Source organism: Pongo pygmaeus, chromosome 17 (assembly GCF_028885625.2).
Source record: "Pongo pygmaeus isolate AG05252 chromosome 17, NHGRI_mPonPyg2-v2.0_pri, whole genome shotgun sequence".
Classification (NCBI taxonomy): Eukaryota; Metazoa; Chordata; class Mammalia; order Primates; family Hominidae; genus Pongo; species Pongo pygmaeus.
This window is the reverse complement of record NC_072390.2, coordinates 92,450,510-92,471,261: the sequence shown is the minus strand read 5'-3', so window position 1 is coordinate 92,471,261 and position 20,752 is coordinate 92,450,510. Positions and strand designations below refer to the sequence as shown.

Sequence of the window (20,752 nt, the reverse complement as noted above, 5' to 3'; positions counted from 1 at the left end):
AAGCCAACAGGAAGCATCACCACAGCCTGTGTGGGGACCAGAGCAGCAAGGTATCGAGCACTGAGCTGGGCCCCAAAGACAAGACCACAGCACGGCTGTCCAGACCAGGGCCACCATTGAGTAGCTTGGCCTCCACAGGTCTCCCTCACCTCTGCAAGACTTCGGAAGCATAACTGACTCCTTTGGGCAGTGAAGCTGTTACCTTTCAAAATTAGGAGTAGGCCGGCACGGTAGCTCACGCCTGTAATCCCATCACTTTGGGAGGCCAAGGCTGGCGGATCACCTGAGGTTGGGAGTTCGAGACCAGCCTGACCAACATGGAGAAACCCTGTCTCTTCTAAAAATACAAAATTAGCCAGGCATGGTAGCGTATTCCTGTAGTCCCAGCTACTTGGGAGGCTGAGGCAGGAGAATCGCTTGAACCTGGGAGGCGGAGGTTGTGGTAAGCCAATGGTGTGCCATTGCACTCCAGCCTGGGCAACAAGAGTGAAACTCCATCTCAAAAAAATATATATAAATATAAATATATAATAATTAGGAGTAAAACGGAGCTCCAAGAGGAAAACTACTTTGGCTTTCTCATACTTTGAGTTGGTAAGTGCTCACAAAATTATTTTTTTCATGTGGCTATATTTCTACCAGAGTCTAAGTGTTAGATCAAATTGTATAAAAGTATAATTTCTGTGGTTTAAAAAGTTTGAATATTGGCAAATGCATATGGTTTGAATTAATAAATCATACTGGTTCTCATTTATTCACTTTGAAATTACCTGTCTTGCCACAAAGTCACAATATCTTACTACACATGGTGCTTGCTTGGGAAGATTTCTCTTTATCTTTCTAATTTTGCAGTCTGTCTTCTTCCTACTCCTTAATGAAGGCTGTCTTAATATTTCAGGATATTTAATATACATATAATATTCGTATATTAAATGTCAAAACAGGCCTCTTGCTAATGCTCTTTGTGATAATAGCTTTTCGTTTTCTTCTGACTGGATTTGCTATTTTCTTATGCTCATCATTCTGATCTATAAAGTAACTTGGACCATGTTGTTCATTTTGGTAAATAAGACCTTTTGAACAATCACTACAAAAATCCTTAATTTGTAACCCTAAGCAAAAAACTCTTTGATCTTTCTGTATCCCCTTTAAAAACTTTACAGCATTTGGCCAGGAGTTAAGAGGACATTGAGATTCATTAAAAATTTCATTTTTTTCTTTCTTACAACATATTACTAGGCTAGGATTTAAGCTAATGAGTCAAAAGCAATAAGTGAGAAGCAAGAAAACTGCACCAAGAACCCAGCTCATTTACAAGCTGCCTGGAGAACTGACTATAACTAAATAAACTTAGGGCTTTTCTTGAAGTTCTCTGGCAAATACATTGAGGCCAATTGGCAAATACATTGACCTGAACTTTTATTTTCTCTATTAAGAGAAACTGTGTTTCAATAGGGAAGGAAGACAGGTAAGTGCAGAGTGTGGAATAAAAAAACAGCAGAACACAGGGTGCGCCCTAGCTGGGGAGCACACGAGGTGCAGCTGCCCCTGGAACTCCACAGCAAGAAGGCTGAGAGAGCGTGGGACAGCTGCCTGCCACCCACGTGGGAACAGTGCAACACATGTGCACTCTGGAATCGGACACACCTGCTTCTTTGCTTTTCCAACACATACTGAACCTCACCAAGCTTGGGTTTCTTCATCTGTAAACTGGAGATGAGAACAGAACCAAAATCATGGGATGGTTATAAGAATTAAATGCGGGAGAAATCGTAAAATGCTCAGCGCATCGGAGAGAAGGAAGAATGCTGATGGCAGGGCTGCAGGTCTGGGCAACAATGGAGAATCGTACAGGGGAACTGTGGAACTCAGGGAAGATGTTTAATCAGTCTGCTGCTCCACTAATTCATTGATAGGGAAAAAAAGCAGATTTTGTTATTAGAAAATGACATCAGTCAGTCCATAACAGAAGTTGTATTAATCTGATTTCACACTGCTGATAAAGACATACCCAAGACTGGGAAATTTACAAAAGAAAGAGGTTTATTGGACTTACAGTTCCACATGGCTGGGGAGGCCTCACAATCATGGTGGAAGGTGAAAGGCATGTCTCACATGGTGACAGACAGAGAGAACTTATGCAGAGAAACTCCCATTTTTAAAACCATCAGATCTCATGAGACCCATTCACTATCACAAGAACAGCACAGGAAAGACCCTCCCCCGAGATTCAATCATCTCCCAATGGGTCCCTCCCACAACATGTGGGAATTTATGGGAACTACAAGATGAGATTTGGGTGGGGACAAAGAGCCAAACCATATCAGAAGTCCAATGTAAACATCAAATGTGAACTTGGAATTGGAGAGACCTCTGTATGCACAGATTTCCCTTTAGGAGTATCACATGGGAAAGGCAAAGGAGGACAGAAACCAATCTTATTCCCTTTGTGAGCAGATCTCATTTTGTTTGAGGATGATTAAGGAAAAAAGGTCTTCTATTCATCCTTTGGAAACTAATTCCCATACTGGCCCTTGGACCCAAACCAGCTTTCTAGAAAACTCCACCATATCTGTTTTGTAAACATAATTGGATAAGCAATTCTACTTATGAGAATTTTATCTTACAGATAAATGGGCACATATACACAATTTTAAAGGTGCATATATAGTCACTGCAGCAAAAGGATTGTAAACAATTTTCCAATCAAAAACGGGCTGAGGTAAAATTACACAGTTCAGTAAAGGTCTATACATTCTATGCAGCTAGAAAGAAAATGAAGACACTCTCTCTGTCCTGATATATTAATAGCTCCAAAATATATTAAGTAAAATCGCATAAGAAGAGGCATATAGATCAATGGAGTAGCACTGAGATTCCAGAAATAAATTCATACATTTGATTTTTAACAAAAATGCCAAGATAATTCAACGGGAAGAAAATAGTCTTTTCAACAAATGGTGCTGGGACAACCAGATATCCACATGCAAAAAAAAAAAAAGAAAGAAAGAAATTGGACCCTTACCTCACAGCATATACAAACTTAACTTAAAATAAGTCTAAGACTCAAATGTAAAAATAAAACTGGCCGGGCATGGTGGCTCACACCTCTAATCCCAGCACTTTGGGATGCCGAGGTGGGTGGATCACCTGAGGTCAGGAGTTCGAGATCAGCCTGACTAACATGGAGAAACCCTGTCTCTCCTAAAAATACAAAATTAGCCACGTGCAGTGGTGCATGCCTGTAATCCCGGCTACTTGGGAGGCTGAAGTAGGAGAATCACTTGAACCAGGGAGGCGGAGGTTGAGGTAAGCTAAGATCATGCCATTGCACTCCAGCCTGGGCAACAAGAACAAAACCCCATCTCAAAATAAATAAATAAATAAAATTAAAAAATAAATAAATAAAACTATACAAATATTAGGAGAAAACATAGGGATAAATAAATCTTAATGATCTTGTATTAGTCAATGGTTTCTTAGAAATGACACCAAAGGAAAAAATTAGATAAACTTAACTTTATCAAGATTAAAGACACTTTTGCTTTAAAGGATAACACCAAGAAAGTGAAAATAGAACCCATTTAATGGGAGAAAATATTTGCAAATTGTACATCGGATAAATACCAAGCATGGAGAATATATAAAGAACGCCTACAAATTAACAGCAACACGACACCACAATTTTTAAAGTAAGGAAAAGTTCTAAATAGACATTTTTTCAAAGAAAGTGCACAAAAAGCCAATAATGGCATAAAAAGAAGCTCAAAGTCATCAGCCATCAGGGAACCACAAATCAAAACTGTGGTGAGGCACCACTTCACACTCTTGGATGGCTAAAATCAAAAAGGCAGAGAGCAAGTGTTAACAAAGATATGGAGGAACTGAACCCTTCATACGCTGTGGTCGGAAGGGAAAATGGTGCAGCCATTTTGGAAGAGAGTTTCGCAGTTTTCCAAACTGTTTTGGTGACTCAAGTTTAATTCGAAAGGTTCAATGCAGAGTTTCCACATGACCCAGCAATTACACTCTTATGTATATTGAGAATTGAAAACATACGTCCACACAAAACCTATACATTAATATTTATACCAGCATTATTCAAAATACCCCAAAATGGAAAACACCAAGTATCTATGAAATGATGAAGGCATCAACAAAATATTGTATATTTATAAAATGGAATGTTGTTTGGCAATAAAGGGAAATGAAGCACTGAGACATGCAACATAATGAACCTGAAAGCACAAAACACCACACACACGATGATTTCCTCTATATAAAAATGTCTAGAATAAGCCAATCCATAGAGATAGAAAGATGATTATTGGATGCCAGAGGCTAGGCAAGGCGGGATGAAGACAGAAGCCTCAGGTGCACAGTTTCTTTCGGGAGTAGTGAAAATGTCCTGGAAATGGGTCATGGTGATGGTTGCACAACTCTGTGAATAAACTAAACACTACTGAATTGTAACCTTTAAAAGGGTGAATTTTATGTTATATCAACTATACCTCAAAACAGCTGTTATACAAAACTGATGGGGCTGGGCATGGTGGCTCATGCCTGTAATCCCAGCCCTTTGGGAGGCCCAGGTGGGCGGATCACCTGAGGTCAGGAGTTCGAGACCAACCTGGCCAACATGGTGAAACCCCATCTCTACAAAAAATACAAAAATTAGCCAGGTGTGGTGGCGCATGCCTGTAGTCCCAGCTACTTGGGCAGCTGAGGCAGAAGAATCACTTGAACCTGGGAGATGGAGGTTGCAGTGAGCCAAGATTGTGCCAGTGCACTCCAGCCTGGGTGACAGAGTGAGACTCCATCTCAACAATAACAACGATAACAACAACAACAACAACAAAATTGACGGAACATAAAATAATAAAGAATATTTTAAGTTAAAATATTAATTAATAAAGAAATGTAATTGAATATTAGGATATGAAAAGTGTAAGCAAGCTAAATATTCATCTTTCATATAAAAGAATTAATGAATATTGTCTGAAGCTGCAGACTTTAAACAAAAAGATATAAATGTATTAGCTAGAGTTTTGCAGGTTCCTGCCAATAGAATTGAAAATAGAAAGAGCTCAAAGCAATGGCCTCTGGTTACCAGTAGGTTGTTGAGGAGGCGTGGCATGACTGTGACTTTCTGTTCGCAAGTGCATGTTTATTTTTACCAAGTATTTTAATTTTAATAATTTTAAATAATTACAATAGAATGAAGTAGAACTATAATAACAGCTTATAAAGATTTCCAAGAAATATGTTAAGAAACCAAGTTGCAGAAGAGAGCACACAATTTGATGCCTTGGATTTTTTAAAAAGGAGGAAGAAATTATTACATAACTATTTTTGTGTATGTCTGGGAAACGTCTAGAAATACAAGAAATCGTCGCAGCAACTAACCTGAAAATTTGACATGCAGGAGTGAGGCTCTCCGAGCAGGAGGCCTTGTTCCCTTGTAGCCTCTGGACTTTTTTCCACCGTGACATTTACCTTTACGGCGCTTTCACACTTACAGACAATGGGAACAACTCCTTTTTATGTATTTGAAATTTCAGTCTGATTTTCTATTGCCTTTCAAATACTAATCTTCCAATTAGTTTGGAGGACAAACTTGAAAAGAAAGACAGATGATTGGATCTTTTTTTTTTTTTTTTTTTTTTAGACAGTCTCACTCTGTCTCCCAGGCTGGAGTGGCGTGATCTCGGCACACTGCAACCTCCACCTCCTGGGTTCAAGCAATTCTTGTGTCTCAGTCTCTTGAGTAGCTGGGACTACAGGCACACGCTACCACGCCCAGCTAATTTTTGTATTTTTAGTAGAGACAGGGTTTCGCCATGTTGGCCAGGCTGGTCTCAAACTCCTGACCTCAAACAATCTGCCCACCTCAGCCTCCCAAAGTGCTGGGATTACAGGCTTCAGCCACTACACCCAGCCTTTCAATCTCTGCAGAAGTCATATGTGAGGAGAGAGGACGTCAACGTGACTGTTCTTTTAACAGGAAAGGAAACACACAACAACCTCTTCACTTTTGAGCTAAATTAAACTTGAGGTCTTGGAACCTTTCCTCATGGTTTTCCCATAAACAAGGTACCAAGAATTTGAGTAAATCAAATAATGAGGACCAAGAAAAGTAGAGCAAGACACTGAGGCAAATAATTAGTGACTGGGCCAAGCCAAGAGCCAGTCGCAGGAAAATATGGTCCCTGAGGGAAAGAAACAAACAGCAAATAAGCCATACAGGGAGGTGGAGAAAAGAAACTCTGGCTAGATTTTTATACGGATTTTAAAGGCTTGGAAAGGGGTTTATTTACCTTGAATTCTGATACATTAAAGATGCAGCATGCCCAGTTACAGTTCAATTTTTTAATAAACATATAAATTTCTTTTTTTTTTTTTTGAAATGGAGTCTCGCTGTGTCACCCGGGCTGGAGTGCAGTGGCACAATCTTGGCTCACTGCAACCTCTGCCGCCCGGGTTCAAGCGATTCTCCTGCTTCAGCCTCCCAAATAGCTGACATTATAGGCACCTGCCACCATGCCCGGCTAATTTTGTATTTATAGTAGAGACGGGGTTTCACCATGTTGTCCAGGCTGGTCTCAAACTCTTGACCTTGGGTGATTCACCCACCTCGGCCTCCCAAAGTGCTGAGATTACAGACATGAGCCACCACACCCGGCCAAACATATAAATTTCTTAATGAAGGGCTTGGAAATTTCTACTACCAGCTTGACTAAAGAGCCCAGCTCTGTTAAGAATGACCACTTGATGGCACCATAGTTAAAATGCAGGCGCAGTCACTGGCCCCTGTAGTATTACAACTATTCCAGAGCTGTTACAGAGGCAGCAGGCCCCATGAATTCAGATACGGCTCAACAGAAATGTACAAGAACAGAAATACTTTTTCAGGCCCTCCAAAATAATTGTGTACCTTGGCCTTTGCTTGCTAAAAGATCAAGCAATGTTCTTTGGCATTCCCAGGAAGGAAGGAAAGAAGGAAGGAAAGGTTGTTCCATCCAGAAGAATTTTGTCTAGCTACAGTAATTAGATTTTTATTCACAAGCAGCTAGTAGAGAATCACAATGGAATGCACTTAAATTAGGTTAAAAAGGGATCTTTGAAATGTCATTTGCAAAATTAGTTTGTGATATACAATATTCTCCTGGCCTAAGGTTAAGTAGATTTGGGGAAATAGATTTCAAAGCAATTTCCCATTCGAAGTCTTTCATTCTTCTCCTCCCCTCAGATTCTCCATGTGGGCATGCAGTCCGGAACATTCACCTCTTCTCCTTTGTTTTAATATGGAGGCTTCCACAAAGACCAAATCCTAGAAGATACCACCACAGCAAAGCAGGCAGTGACTTCCAGCTGTAACCTGTAGACCGCCAGGTCCCCCTTCCGTGAAGCATCCTTGATCCCAGAGATAAATGTTTCATTTGGTTTGTGAGTTTTTGTTTTTACCATTTCCCCCTTCTTATCCTGTGATCCAAAGTGCAAGTAAGGAAAATGTGCATTGTTCAAAGTTACCCAAATGAATACTTTTGTGTGTTGAGGGCTGGCAATGAAGGAGCTTGTGACTGTGATTATTAAATGTATACTGCAGTCATCCACATGGCACAGCAACAGAGACCAACTTCCAATCAAGGGACCTGGCGAGGACAAACCTGAAGCTCAGAACATCCGCCTGTGCTCTGTTGAACTAATGTCAGGAGGCTGCAGCCAGATGCCAAGGGTTACAGGCCTCCGAGTTACATGAAGATGGGATAGAGATGGTGCAAGCTGTCAACCAAAAAGGCCTCTGGTGAGTAGGAGAGCACACCTTCTTTCATTTCAATTTGGTGGAGAGGAGCACCCAGCAGCCCTGCTCCCCGGGACAATGCCTCCTCACTGCCTGGGAGGGAGAGCCCATCACAGGACAAGCAGTCCCTCCAGACACCAGTGGGTGGGATTTAAATGACTTCTCTATTCAACACATATTTAGGAAAAGACTTCCAGTCCCATCACAGGTAGCTTTCCCCTTCCTCCCCAGTCCTGTCTCTCATGACCAAGAATCCCAGACACAGCACAGCCAACGGGTGTGAAGAAGAAGGCAGGGTGCCCAGAGAGTCGGGCTCCAGGGAGGATGTGGACCTGAGCTCCTGGGCTTCCTACCACCCCTCATGGATTCCACACGGCTCTGCAGAAGCTCCAACCCTGGGACCACTCGCCGACACCCACAAAAGGAGCTCCAGGAAAACCGTGCCTTCACCCCCATCCGCCAGCCAGAGGACCACGAACAGAGCAGCCCAACCACAGGAAACCCCCGCAGCAAGACTCACGAGACACACACAAGGCCCATCCCCAGGCTCTTAGCAGGGCCGATGAGGGCTGGACCTTCCACCTCCCCACCCCCACTCCTGCCAGGGCCTCGGGCGGCGCTGAGCATCAGTTGGCTCCATCCCACCCCCTGCACAAGCAGGCGGCACCCTGACCTATCCAGGGCAATGTCAGTGGGTCCACTGTGGAGCTGAGCCCCACTCCACCCCACCCGGCAGCAACAACCCTGAGCAAAGCAGTGTGACATGGGGCTGCTCACTGCCCTGTGCCCTCCCTGGCAAGCCCCTCACCATAAGAAAGGATAAGGGGTAGGGGCAGGTTGAGTCCACTTTTTCCCCTCAGTATCAACTGGGCTGAGGAGGGAGCCCCCTCCCTGTGTGGCATCACTGAGGCTAAAGCTGGCAGTGGGAGGCAGGCCATTGCACCGGCTTCCCCACAGCCTCCCTGGGGTCAGCAGGGCCCAAGGAAGCTGAGTGTAGCCAAAGCCCCACATCCACCTGAAGACACTAGAAGGGCCAGGGGAAGGTTATCATCACCCCACCTGCCTGCAGCCACTCAGCACGGTCAGGGCTCTGCTGCAGCTGTAGTGCCACGTGTACCCTGCCCAGACACAGCAGCCCAGCGGACAGCACCTGCTGCAGACGAAGACGCCAGCAGCTCGGGAGTCTCATAAGATATCCTAAATGTACAGGCTCCGATCCAAAGTCACTCAGTGTACGAAGAACTAGGATAATCACAACTGGAAGGAGAAATAAATCGATGGATGACAACACGGAGATGAGTCAGAGGCTATCGTTAGCTGAGCAGGATCTTCACATAACCATCATAAATACACTTCAGCAAGTACGAATTCCCATGGAATAAATGGAAAATTAGACAATTTTAGCAAAAGAATAAAGAAAAACCAAATGAGGCCAGGTGTGGTGGCTTACGCCTGTAATCCCAACAATTTGGGAGGCCAAGGCGGGTGGATCACCTGAGGTCAGGAGTTCGAGACCAGCCTGACCAACATGGTAAAACCCATCTCAACTAAAAATACAAAAATTAGCCTGGCGTGGTGGTGGCCGCTTGTAATCCCAGCTACTCAGGGGGCCAAGGGAGGAGAATCGCTTGAACCCAGGAGCCAGAGGTTGCAGTGAGCAGAGATCGCGCCACCTCACTCCAGCTGGGTGACAGAGTGAGACTCAGTCTGAAAAAAAAAAAAAAAAAAAAGAAATTATAAAGCAAGAAAACACAATAACCAAAAGACAAACATAAAACCTCAATGGGTGGACAGCGAGGGGACAAAACAGGACAGCGAGGGGACAAAAGACTGGATGAGGGCCAGAAGTCACCAACTCAGAGCAGCATCTAGGAAGTGGGCCGAGGAGAAAGAATAGACTGTCAGGAGCCTGTGTCACCCTCAGAGGAGAGAGAGAAAGTGGAACTGGAAAGGTATATTTTTTAAATGGCTGAAAACTTCCCAAGTTTAGTGAAATATACTAAAGATTCAAGAATCTGAGAAAATTCCAAATGTGGTAAACCCAAAGAAATTTATACCAAGACACATCATAATCAAAGGTCTGAAAAACTAAAGACAAAGAAAAATAGCTGCAAAGTAGCCAAAGAGAAACACATTGCTTGTAGGACATGCAAATTTTCCATTTGAAACCATGGAACCCAAAAGGAAGTAGCACGCGTCTCAAATACCGAGAGAAAAGGACGGTCAACCAAAAGTCTATGGCAGGGAAAATGTCCCTCATGGACAGGTATAAATAGAGACGTTCACGGACGGGTATAAATAGAGACGTTCTCCAGTGAAGGAACACTAAGAGAATCTGCCACCAGCAGGGTTACTCAAAGCATGGCTGGAGGAAGTTTCCTAAACAAAAGAGAAATTATAAAAGAAGCAATATTGGAATATTAGGAAGAAAGCGAGAACAACAGCAAAAGTAAAAAATATGGGTAAATAAATAGACTCCTTCTCCTCTTGAGTTTTCTAAATTATGTTCCATGGTTGGAAGCAAAAATGATAATGCTGTCTGATGTTCTCAATGTATGTAAAGAAAGTATTAAAGATGATAGCACATTATAAACTATAACATAATATTGTAAACTGTAATATAATATGGGGGAGGGAAAATATGAAAAGAGAGTTTAGGTAACCACATTGTATTAGAACTAACAAAATGTCAGCACCACTAGACCACGTAGGATGTGTATAATGAAGTACCTACAGCTACCATTTTAAAAAACTATAAAAAAGTATAAACCCCAAAACACTAGATAAATCAAAATGGAATTCTTAAAAAAAAAAAAAAGTTCAAGTACAGGAAAGCCAGGAAAAACAAAATAAAGAAACACTAAACAGTGTTTTTATACTTCAGTAAGGACATTAAAAACAACCAGCCTCCGGGCACAGTGGCTCACGCCTGGAATCCCAGCACTTTGGAAGGCCAAAATGGGAGGATCACTTGAGCCCAGGAGTTCAAGACCAGCCTGGGCAACATACTGAAACCCCGTCTCTTTCTAAAAATAATAATAATAATAAACACTAGTGGCTGCAGAAGCAAGGGCTGTCTTTGGTCGGCATCTCTCTGGTGTGTTTCTCCCCGGACATAGTCTGCTGAATGCGTGGACTTGGAGTTAACTGAACCCCTTTCAACTTTCAGTCGTTCTCTGCATGTGTCTGAGCGCGTGCCCCGACCCTGGAGCACCCTGGGCACTCAGCCAGCGTGGTCCTGACCTCACAAAGTCTTTGGATTCAGGCAGGAGAGAAAATATGCTATCAGTAATTCGGGGCTTCTAAATTTGCTGCCAGCTGGGATTTCTGAAATTCCTGCCGTGTGAGGGCTTCATCCTGAGCCCTGTGTCGTGCCCCTGGTGCAGATGTGTGGTGTGCCCCATCTTACAGAGAAGGATCAAGAGACTCACGAGCATCTTCCAAGGTCATGTAGCATACAGCAGGGCGTGTCCTTCCACCCAGGGCTTTTCACCTCTCAAGAGTTTTCTAGAAAAATCTTAATTATTACAGGGCTTCCAGGGCAGGACTGAAAATAAGCCTGGGGTTTCTCATTTTTACTATTTCATGAATGGTATTGTTTTATTTCTCACTTTTCAGCTTTAATATTTCCAAAAGAACTGGGGACATTTTCTGGTGGCATACATCACTAAGCCTGTCAGTCTATGCAGGTTTCGTCCCATGTGGACTAGCTATCACCGCAGGTCATTTCAACAAACAGCAATAGTTAGGAGCATTCAGCTCATCTAGTTTTGCCAAACTTTCTTTTTTATAAAAACGTTAGAGAGGGAGGGATAAATCACAGAGAAGGCCATGCCATGGCCACTCCCATCCATCTGCTCACACCCCTCCCCCTGCCTGCCTGGTCCTTCCAGCCAGGAGCGTCCAAAAGTGTCCCCGGCAAAGCCCCTGTGGCTCTTTCCTGTCCCTCTAAACCCAGAGATGGACAGGAAAATCTCTGCACACCTCTGGGCCTGAGCTTACCAGAATGAACTTTTCCTCCCTCTAGCCCACAACCCGTTCAATAGATGCCCTGAGCACCCAGGGGAAACATTCTACACCAACTCAACTCCACTTCTCCCAGCAGGGCCCTTGGCTATGGGGGAGGCAAAGGCGTCCAAGTTCTCTGGTGGTTCTGGGACAGCTTGTGCAGGCTGAACGGGATGAATCAGCAACAGAACTGTATCCTCCCCCAAGCTACAGGGCTAAAAGGAATAGACAAGCCCACTGTTTATCTACACAGAACTCAACTGAATTATTAACTTCGTAAGAAGTTTTCTATCTCATCTCCACATTTTTAGGTTATATATGTTAATAGACTGAATTATGCTATCATTACTTTATCTACTTCTTCATATCAGTGAAGCAAAAAGAAACAGATAGAAAAAAGTATGAGTGGTGGCTGCAATTCTCTTTTAAAACACTAAAAACATGAAACAAATTTGCAATGATGAAAAGAAAAAGTACCATCAAACAGTAAGCAAAGGCTACTGCTTACTTTTTCTACATATATTTTCCATTCTCACCTTTGCCTTTCATCAAATAATTCTTTATAGTATTTATCAAAGCTTGAGATGAACCTTCACTTATAGGAAAAAGGAAAGACTGCCTCTGAACATCAGGAAGCGTGGGGAGGCTGCTGAACCACCTCCGATTCTCCCTGTTTGTTGTTCTACTTAACACGGAAAGGAGACGGGCATGTAAATATTGTAAGACAGTCTTGTTAAATACTCACACACATCATTTACATGTACATGATGTATAGGATGAATTCTCTACATGGGTGTCCTTGATAACCCTAGTGTTGCCCTTTCAGGAAACCTCTTAGTAATTAATTTCTTCCACAAATACTTGGTGCACTTGGCTCTGGGCAGACCTTATGAGGCTTGACACGAATAGACCGTCACCCAGAGAGGTCACTCTGCAGACACAGCATTTTGTCTTATTCACTGTGGACTCTTCAGATTCTAGACCAATATCACCTGATAGAAATGTTATATAACTTTGCATTATTCAACACAGTGTCTACTAGTCCCACATGGGTATTGAATACTTGAAATGTGGACAGTGTGAGTGAGGAACTGAGTTTTTTTAACTTTGTTTCGCTTTCACTGAATTTCAATGGCCAACCATGGGTGGTGGACAACACAGACGTGCCTGATACAAGCAGAAGTTCAATAAATGTTCGTTGTTAAAAGAGTGAGCAGCCTCTGCCCTATGGGGAAGGATAGATATTGGTCAAATAATGACAAAATAAATCTGTAATTATAAATTATAACTTGGCTATTGAAAAGTGCATGATGGCCAATTGTGTTGGCTCACGTCTATAATCCCAGCATTTTAGGAGGCTGAGGCAGGAGGATCACTTGAGCGTAGGAGTTTGAGACCAGCCTGAGCAATATAGGGAGATCCCATCTCTACAAATTAAAATTAAAAATTAGCCAGGCATGATGGCGCTCACCTGTGGGCCCAGCTACTCAGGACGCCGAGATAGGAGAATCGCTAGAGCCCAGGAATTCAAGGCTGCAGTGAGCTATGATCACACCACTGCACTCCAGCCTGGGTGACAGAGCAAGACCCCACTGAATGAAAAGAAGAGAAAAAAGAGTGCATGGTTTCATGAAGGAATATAAGCAAGTACCTTGGGCCTCATGGAGCTTGTCTCCGAGGAAATGGTGTTGAGGCCAAAACCAGAACAGCCATGAGCTGAACTCAGAACCAGAGAGAAGGAAAGGTGAAGACACAGAAAGGAGGGGAAGAGAGCAAGAGAAGTAGAGATGGAGAAACAGAAATGGAGAAAGAGGAGAGAGAAGAAAGGGGACAGAGAGACAGAGAAGGGGGAGAGACAGAGGGAGAGAGGCAGAGAGGGAAGGAGCAAGAAATGGAGACAGAAAAACAGAGCGATGGAAACCAACAAACAGGAGAGAAAGACAGAAAGAGAGAGAGAGGGGGGAGTGCGGAGGGAGAGGAAGATGGGAAGCAGCAGAGAATTCCTCCTGGCAGAAGACGCTGCACAGGGCAGCAGGAGGGAGCACGGGGCAGCAGGAGGGAGAACGGAGCAGTGGGAGGGAGCCTCGTGCTGTGGGAGGGAGCACGGGGCAGCAGGAGGGAGCATAGGACTTCAGAGAACAGCGTGTATCTGTGAGAATCTCACAACATGAGGTTGGGGGGGAAGGGGTGGCCAGCTCCAGTGGGCCGTCCAGGTCCTGTTGGGGTTTCCCTCTTTACCCTCAGAACAATGAGAGCCCACTAGAAGGTGGTGAGCAGAGAAAGGGCCCTCAAGGTTTGCGATTTTGAAAAATCACCTGTCTACAATACAGAAAACCAACCAGAAGAGTGGACTGAGAAGAGATAGGCAGCTACTGCAGGTGTCCAGGCTACAGATGGTAACAGGCTCTTCCAGGAGGGGAAAGATGGATGCTGCCATCACACCTGAAAAAAGGCGAGGGCATGTCTGGGACTGGATTGTTTCCAAACCACCCTCAGAAGCCCGGATGGATGTTGTTGTGCTAGGAACGCCCTGTTCATCCAAGTTTCCACTCACACAATAAAAGCCCATCACAGGCTGGACACACACTGTATCATTCATTCATTCACTCACATCGAGGGAGTCATTGCCCTCCAGAGGCTAGGCACGGCCACGGCCAGTGGAGGCTGAGCCAGGTGGACCCTCAGCCTCCCTGCCTGCATGTGTGCGCCTGTGAGTTCTCTAAACCAGAGCTGGCAGGCTTAGGGAAGCCGCAGGAAACTATCAGCTCTTATGGTCATAGCATCTTCCCATCTATCGACTAACTTATTTAACTTTAAAATGGGTCACAGATATCATTTTGGCTTCAGAAGTATAAATTGGAGTCCCAGTATGCAATAGGGCTCATATTTTTCTTAAAGGACAGAAAAGCACTAGTGTTGCAAAACGCTCTTGACATAGGTCACTGCTCTGCAGCTGCGGTGGTGCTGGGTTGCAGTGGGAGCCGGGCCCTCCTCGTCCTCAGCCTGAGTTCCTCAGACAGGAGAGACACCGTGCAGCCTTGGAAGCCCTACCATGAGTGGCCATTCCTGTCAAATAAAGCAACATGAACAGCCTGGGTTTATATCCATCTTTCCCTTCCAAATGAGGCAAGTCAGGAATTACTGAGAAAGTTATGAAGGCATTTGGTTAGAATTCATTCACTAAGTAAACAAATTTAATGAAGCAAACATGTAGCAAATAAATTTAATGAAGCAGACATAACGGAGTGCAGGGCAGGACTGAACATCCCTTCCTGCACGTGCTGTTCCTGAACTCAGAAGCTCGATGGCTGGGTTGGGCTGCAGAGCCGACAGGCGGGTCTGCACCACCAATACACGCTCATGACAGCAAGCGTACGGGCTCCGAGACAGTGAAAGGTTTTATTGTGCTATGTTGCTCTGATACGATACAGAGAGTGGAAGTAAATATTGGTCATAACTACCTCCAGAATCCCTGCCAGGCATGGGGTAAAGAAGGCAGAAGGGAGGGATTGATCACATTCGCCCTCAAAGGCAAGCTCTCAAGAGGTTCCACCACCACCCCCATTCCGCAGGCCCTTCCTCTCAGCCTCGAATCATTTGAAAAATGCAAGCAGTGGCCCTGACCTTAGTGATCAGACAATGAGGACTGAGGCCAGGACTCGTGCAGGTCCCTCGGCAAGCCCAGCGGTGGCCACATCAAGCTGCAGTGGCATCCAGGGCTGTCTGCTGCAGGCTGGAGTGAAACAGAGGCTCGAGGCTCCAGAAAGGCGTCAGCACCTGGTGCTGTGGACAGAGCCAGGTGGAGGCCCTTTCTGAGGACAGCCCACTGCTGGGAAAGATCTTCACAGTGTTTCTTCTGGAATAAATCACTCGCCACCTTCTGAAGAAGACACCGATGCAGGTAAGTCCCGCGTTGAAAGCCTTGGCTGGGTGGAGAAGATGCCATTCATTGTGGAAGGTACAGACAGCAGGGGGCAAGGAGCCAGACAGGAAGGTCCTTCTAGAGGTGAAAGACTTTTACAGGAAGATGTAAGACCTGCCGGGAATGGAAGGAGGCTCCGGAAAGAGAAGGCCAGAAACATCTAGAAAGATCCAAACAGATGACGACTCTTGTAAGATTGTTACTGACAACCACTTCCAGTTTCTCATGAAGCTGAAGATGAAGAAAGCCTTCGGCCACCAGAAAGCAACCAGCCGCAGGGACAGCAGCTCCACCAGCTCCACGGCCCTCATGGGAGGCTGTGGGGGTCAGGGTGCTCTCTCTGGCCTGAGAGCTGTGAGGAAGCTGGAGAAACCCGTGCAGGAGGCTGTCACAGCAGATCGGTGCAGCAGGGTCTCGTATCAGCAAAATGAAATGCAGAAGCCATCGGGAGGAACAAGGGACAGTCAGAGAAGGAGGCGGCCCCAACCTGCAGGTGCAGGGCCACCGTGGCTATGCGTAGGAGGACGGGGTCGCCCAGAGGAAGACCCCTTCCCAGTCATGAGGCAACCGCTTCTCTCCAGCCAGAGCATAAGCTGTGCTCGTGAGCATGCAGACCATGAGCAGAACAGAAACAGTGACAGTCACACACACACAAAAGAGAAAAAATGAAGCCACAACAGACCTCTATCAGCAGCATGGCTCAGGGACTCCCAGCTGCCAGTCTTTGATTTAAAAATACATATATCTAGTATTGTTTTAGAGCTATTCTTGATAAAATATCAGGAGACATGTTCCTTTTGCCACCCTAATTTAAATAATAGTTATTTTTCTGAGCCAGTGAGTGACCCTGTGGCTCTAAACCCAGGGTAATGGACAGGGTAATGCTGTCCTGGGGGACACTGGCGATGTCTGGAGCCATTTGGGTTGTCAGTGATGCCTGGATGCTACTGGTGTCGCATGGGTGGAGGCCAGAGAAGCTGTCTCTGTTCCTCTTGTGAGGTTTCTGCACCCCAGAGCCCGTTGGGGGCTCAGCCCCTGTGCCCATCATAAGGAGGATGGAGAGAGATTGGTGCCACAGTCACACCTGGCCACTGCTCTTCCCCACCCGGGAGACCAGTCTCCTCCTGTGTTTCCGAGGTGACTGTCAGGAATGACCCTTGATTACAATGATGAGTTCATCCTGACTCATTTGAGGCTCAGCAGAGGGGGCCCCTCTCTGCATTGCAATGCAGTGCATGTATGAAATCCCACCCTGATCTGGATGTGAGCCTGCAGGGTCTCTCACTGTCCCCACCAGCCCCGCTCCAGATCTGGGGCCCCACTTTCTCCAATAGAGACAGGTCATCACACCCTACAAGGCCAGATGTTTGTGAAGACCCTCGCACAGGGAAGGGCGGGAAGGGTGAGAGAGGAAAACAGTTTCACAGGGTCTACTCTTAAAGAAACCAGGAAAAGGCCTTTGTCTCTCAGCAAAAGCTTCATCGCTGTGAGTAATCTGCACCCATGACAAATACAACCTAGTGCTGAATTCCAAATGGCGCTGCTTCCAACCATGTGCATTTAATTTGTCTCACCTCAAAATTACAAGTAAATAGACACAGAAACAGACCTCTAACCCATTCCTTCCAGATATAACAAACTCTAACTTTGAGATTTTATAATTTGAACAAATGATATTAAGGAATAATATTTACAGGTTTGAGTTTCAATACGTTATTTTCATTTTGGAAAGACACCTTCTAAACAAGCAAACACAACTTAAGTTTAACTAATTGAAATTTAATTAAAAGTTATTTCTCTAAGATTATGAGTGATCTGGGCATCCCTTAAATTGACTCCCATATGGTGCTGAGTAAAACCTCTTAAGCTAATGGAAAACAGAGGTTCTCATTTTAAATGATAAATTCATCTAGAAGCACACATGCATGTCCCTAATGGGCTGAAAGGAGCTCCGGGTGTGAGGGATCCTGTCTCCTGAGTCTTGCTGTTCTCCCTGAATTCAACAGCAAAAATGTACCAGGCCCTTCCATTTAATCTGGCATAGTAACAACATTTTTTCCTTGTCTTTTCCAAAATTATCTCAATACAATCAGAACAAGAAAATAAACCCAAACTTCACCTTTCACAAAGCTAGGAGACATCTGTTCTTACAAATCACAAAATATGAAGGCAAAAAAAATGGGTGCAAAAATGGTAAATTACTTAGATGACAGAGAAAGGGCAGACATAAAGGGCCCGGGATTTGGAGTGCACTGGGATGTTGGGTAGGCAGTAGGGTTGGGGCAGGTCCTCACCTACTCCCACATGCTCAGGTGACTATCCCCTTCCCACTCACCCAAACATGGGAATTATATGCACAGAAAAGATTTAGCAAGAGCGGCCACATGGAAATGGCACCAGCAATGGGGTAACAGACACAACAGGTTCACAGTACAGAGATGCCATTTGCCATGTTTTGGGATCTTAAAACATGCCTAGTTGGGAAGAGTTGCTGATTTTTTTCTCTTCCAACAGTTGAGAAGATCATTAGATGAGAGTGGTTCTCAACTGGAAGCAATAGTTTCCTCCAAGGGGACATTTGGAAATTGTGCAGCACTTTTTATTGTCACAACCTAGAGGTGTGGGGAACCACTACCAGAACCCAGTGGGTAGAGGCCAGGGATGCTGCCCAGCATTCCACAGTGCACAGACAGGAGGATGATCAAGCTGCCTAGCGAGGAACAATCGAGCCAAAATACCAACAGTGTTGCTGTTGAGATGCCCTGATTTATACCTATGAACTTTGGAGCTAATTCTATGATATATGGGCTAAGAAGCAAGAAATAGAAAATGAACACAAAGGGGAAAAAAAAGCTCTGCCTTGTTCCCATGGATATTATGTTTTGTCTGTTTCTGAATCATATTAAAGGCTAAAAGCTAAAATGGAAAAACCAATTCATCATGAACTCCTTTCTTTTAAGCATGAGTAATATCTAAAGCCCTGAACAGCCTTGTAAGTTCAACACATGGTTTAATGTGCCAATATAGACTTAGAGCATACAATTCTCAAATGTATTGGGAAATCTATGATGTTGAGATGTTCAGGCAACCGGAAAAAGTCAGCCCAAGCTGATGATTTGGAGAGACACTGTCACTCCCTGGCCATGCCACTCAGAAGCCTGGGGCCCCCATATTCTCAGCCTAGCAACACAAAATTTGTAGTTCGTCAGTAAAATAGAGAGGGAAGAATTCTCCAGTCACATGCGGCTTGCAGAATCTCATTAGGTCAAATTAGGCAGTAAAACACAGTTTCTGAGATTTTACTGCAGCACCCTGTAGGAGTCATTTTAAGGAGTGTCCAAGTCATTCGTAATTTTCAAGAAGTGTTTAGCTGTCTGCCGGGTGGTCATGCAGTGCTGTCATTAGTTATGGGCATTTAAGTTGCCCTAAGGAACATCCAAAAGAAATATCTGCTAGTGGCCTAAAGTCTTGGCTTTGGAGCTGCAGAGACAGATATTCATTTCAAAGCCATTAGGGGACAGAGAACTATTGAAGATGAGTAGGTGGGGTGAGAAAAAACCACACGAAAACTCCAGGGAGAAGTGGAAAGGCGTTGATGAAGCTGTCAGTATTGGTTATGTGACACACGTAGTAGGAAGAAAGGGAGACAGAGATTTTTTCATCACCTTCACGTTGCAGAAATTGTTGCTATTATCAAATATGGTGCTCTAACTAAAAGAGGCCTTAGAAGGGAGACTTAGGAAGAATGAAAAATAAGTAACAATGGGCCTTGTTTTCAGAGATGGAAGAAGAAAGAGTGGTGGGTGCAGACAGACACATTTGTATGTGAGGAGGCAGAGGGATCTTCCAGCGGACAGTGAGTGAGGGGCAGGCTCCTCTCACCTCAGATTCCACACGGACCACCGGGAATCCCATGACACCAAGAGTCTAGGGGGAGACCTGGGATTCCGCATTGCCAACAAGCTCCCCAGGGACATGGACGTTGCTGTCCTGGGACCGTGCGCTGAGCCGCTGGGGTGGCCCAGGGGCATGTTGTCCTGGGACTGTGTGCTGAGCCGATGGGGTGGCGTTGGCTTTTCTGGGATGTCAAGGATCCCTGAGCAGCCTCGTTGGTCACAGTGTCCTGGTGGCATCAAGCACAGAACCAGGACATTCTAATGACAGTTCCATCCAACTGCCATTTTTATCACTTGTCATGCATTTCCCTTTTTAACAAGAGTCCCAGTAGAACAAAAAATAATAATAACTGAGTCAGATATTCTGGATATATGACATTTTCAGCGTAGACAAGGATATTTAAGAATAAAAACTACAACAGAATTATAAATGAGAAATATCCAAGGCAAAATAAAATTAAAAGAGGAACTATATTACTGGTAAGATCAACCAGAGGTAAATCATGTTTTTATTTTGTTTGTGTTTTGTAACTTTTGAATTCTATTGCTATTTCTTTAAAAATTAAATTCTAATAGCTCGAACACTGTCTTTAGAATGCAATAAGCTTTATCCTATAAGGAATTCTAGAAAGAGAAACTTTGATTCTGGAAACTAGAAAGATTCTAGAATGAATAACTTAAAATAGAAATAGTGCCTAGAAATTTGATGCAAAAAAAAAGTATTAAAGTGAGAAATTTATTCTTGTGAACTAAGTAAGCTACTAAGACTTAGTAATATCTGATTATTGAAGAATCTTTTTCTACCTATTAATCGTTCATGTGTATATAACCCCAGCCCAAATTTTAATTTTTGTAATTTCCTTTGAGAAATTAATAGACCTGGTTTAGTCCAAGCTTCACCCTTTCCTCTCTGCATACCTGGGAGAAGGAAGCATAATTGTGCCACTCCTTGACTTATTCAGGTATAAACTCAAGAGTAACCACTAAGGTGGTAAGGATGAGAGTCCTTTATAAAGGGCTGTATAAGTGTTTGTTACAATGACTGCCATTGTCATCGGTATTTCTAGCATGGATTGACCACAAAAAAAAGAGATTAGTTCACATCTGTAATATTATTTTTTGAGA

At 44.2% G+C, this 20,752-nt stretch overlaps 1 protein-coding gene across 5 annotated transcripts in view; it reads right to left on the bottom strand.

The window, feature by feature from the left end:
* The window catches only part of GALR1 (galanin receptor 1), a 123,556-nt gene that overhangs the window by 68,356 nt on the left and 34,448 nt on the right, over positions 1 to 20,752 (bottom strand). For 4 of the 5 annotated variants that reach the window (XR_008495489.2, XR_008495490.2, XR_010124206.1 and 1 more), the window contains one exon: positions 5,047 to 7,782. The exons of the other annotated variant lie outside the window; for it this stretch is intronic. The gene's annotated coding sequence lies outside the window, so the exon portion shown is untranslated. Of the gene's footprint in view, positions 1 to 5,046; positions 7,783 to 20,752 lie in introns of those variants that run through there. 5 annotated transcript variants of the gene reach the window in all.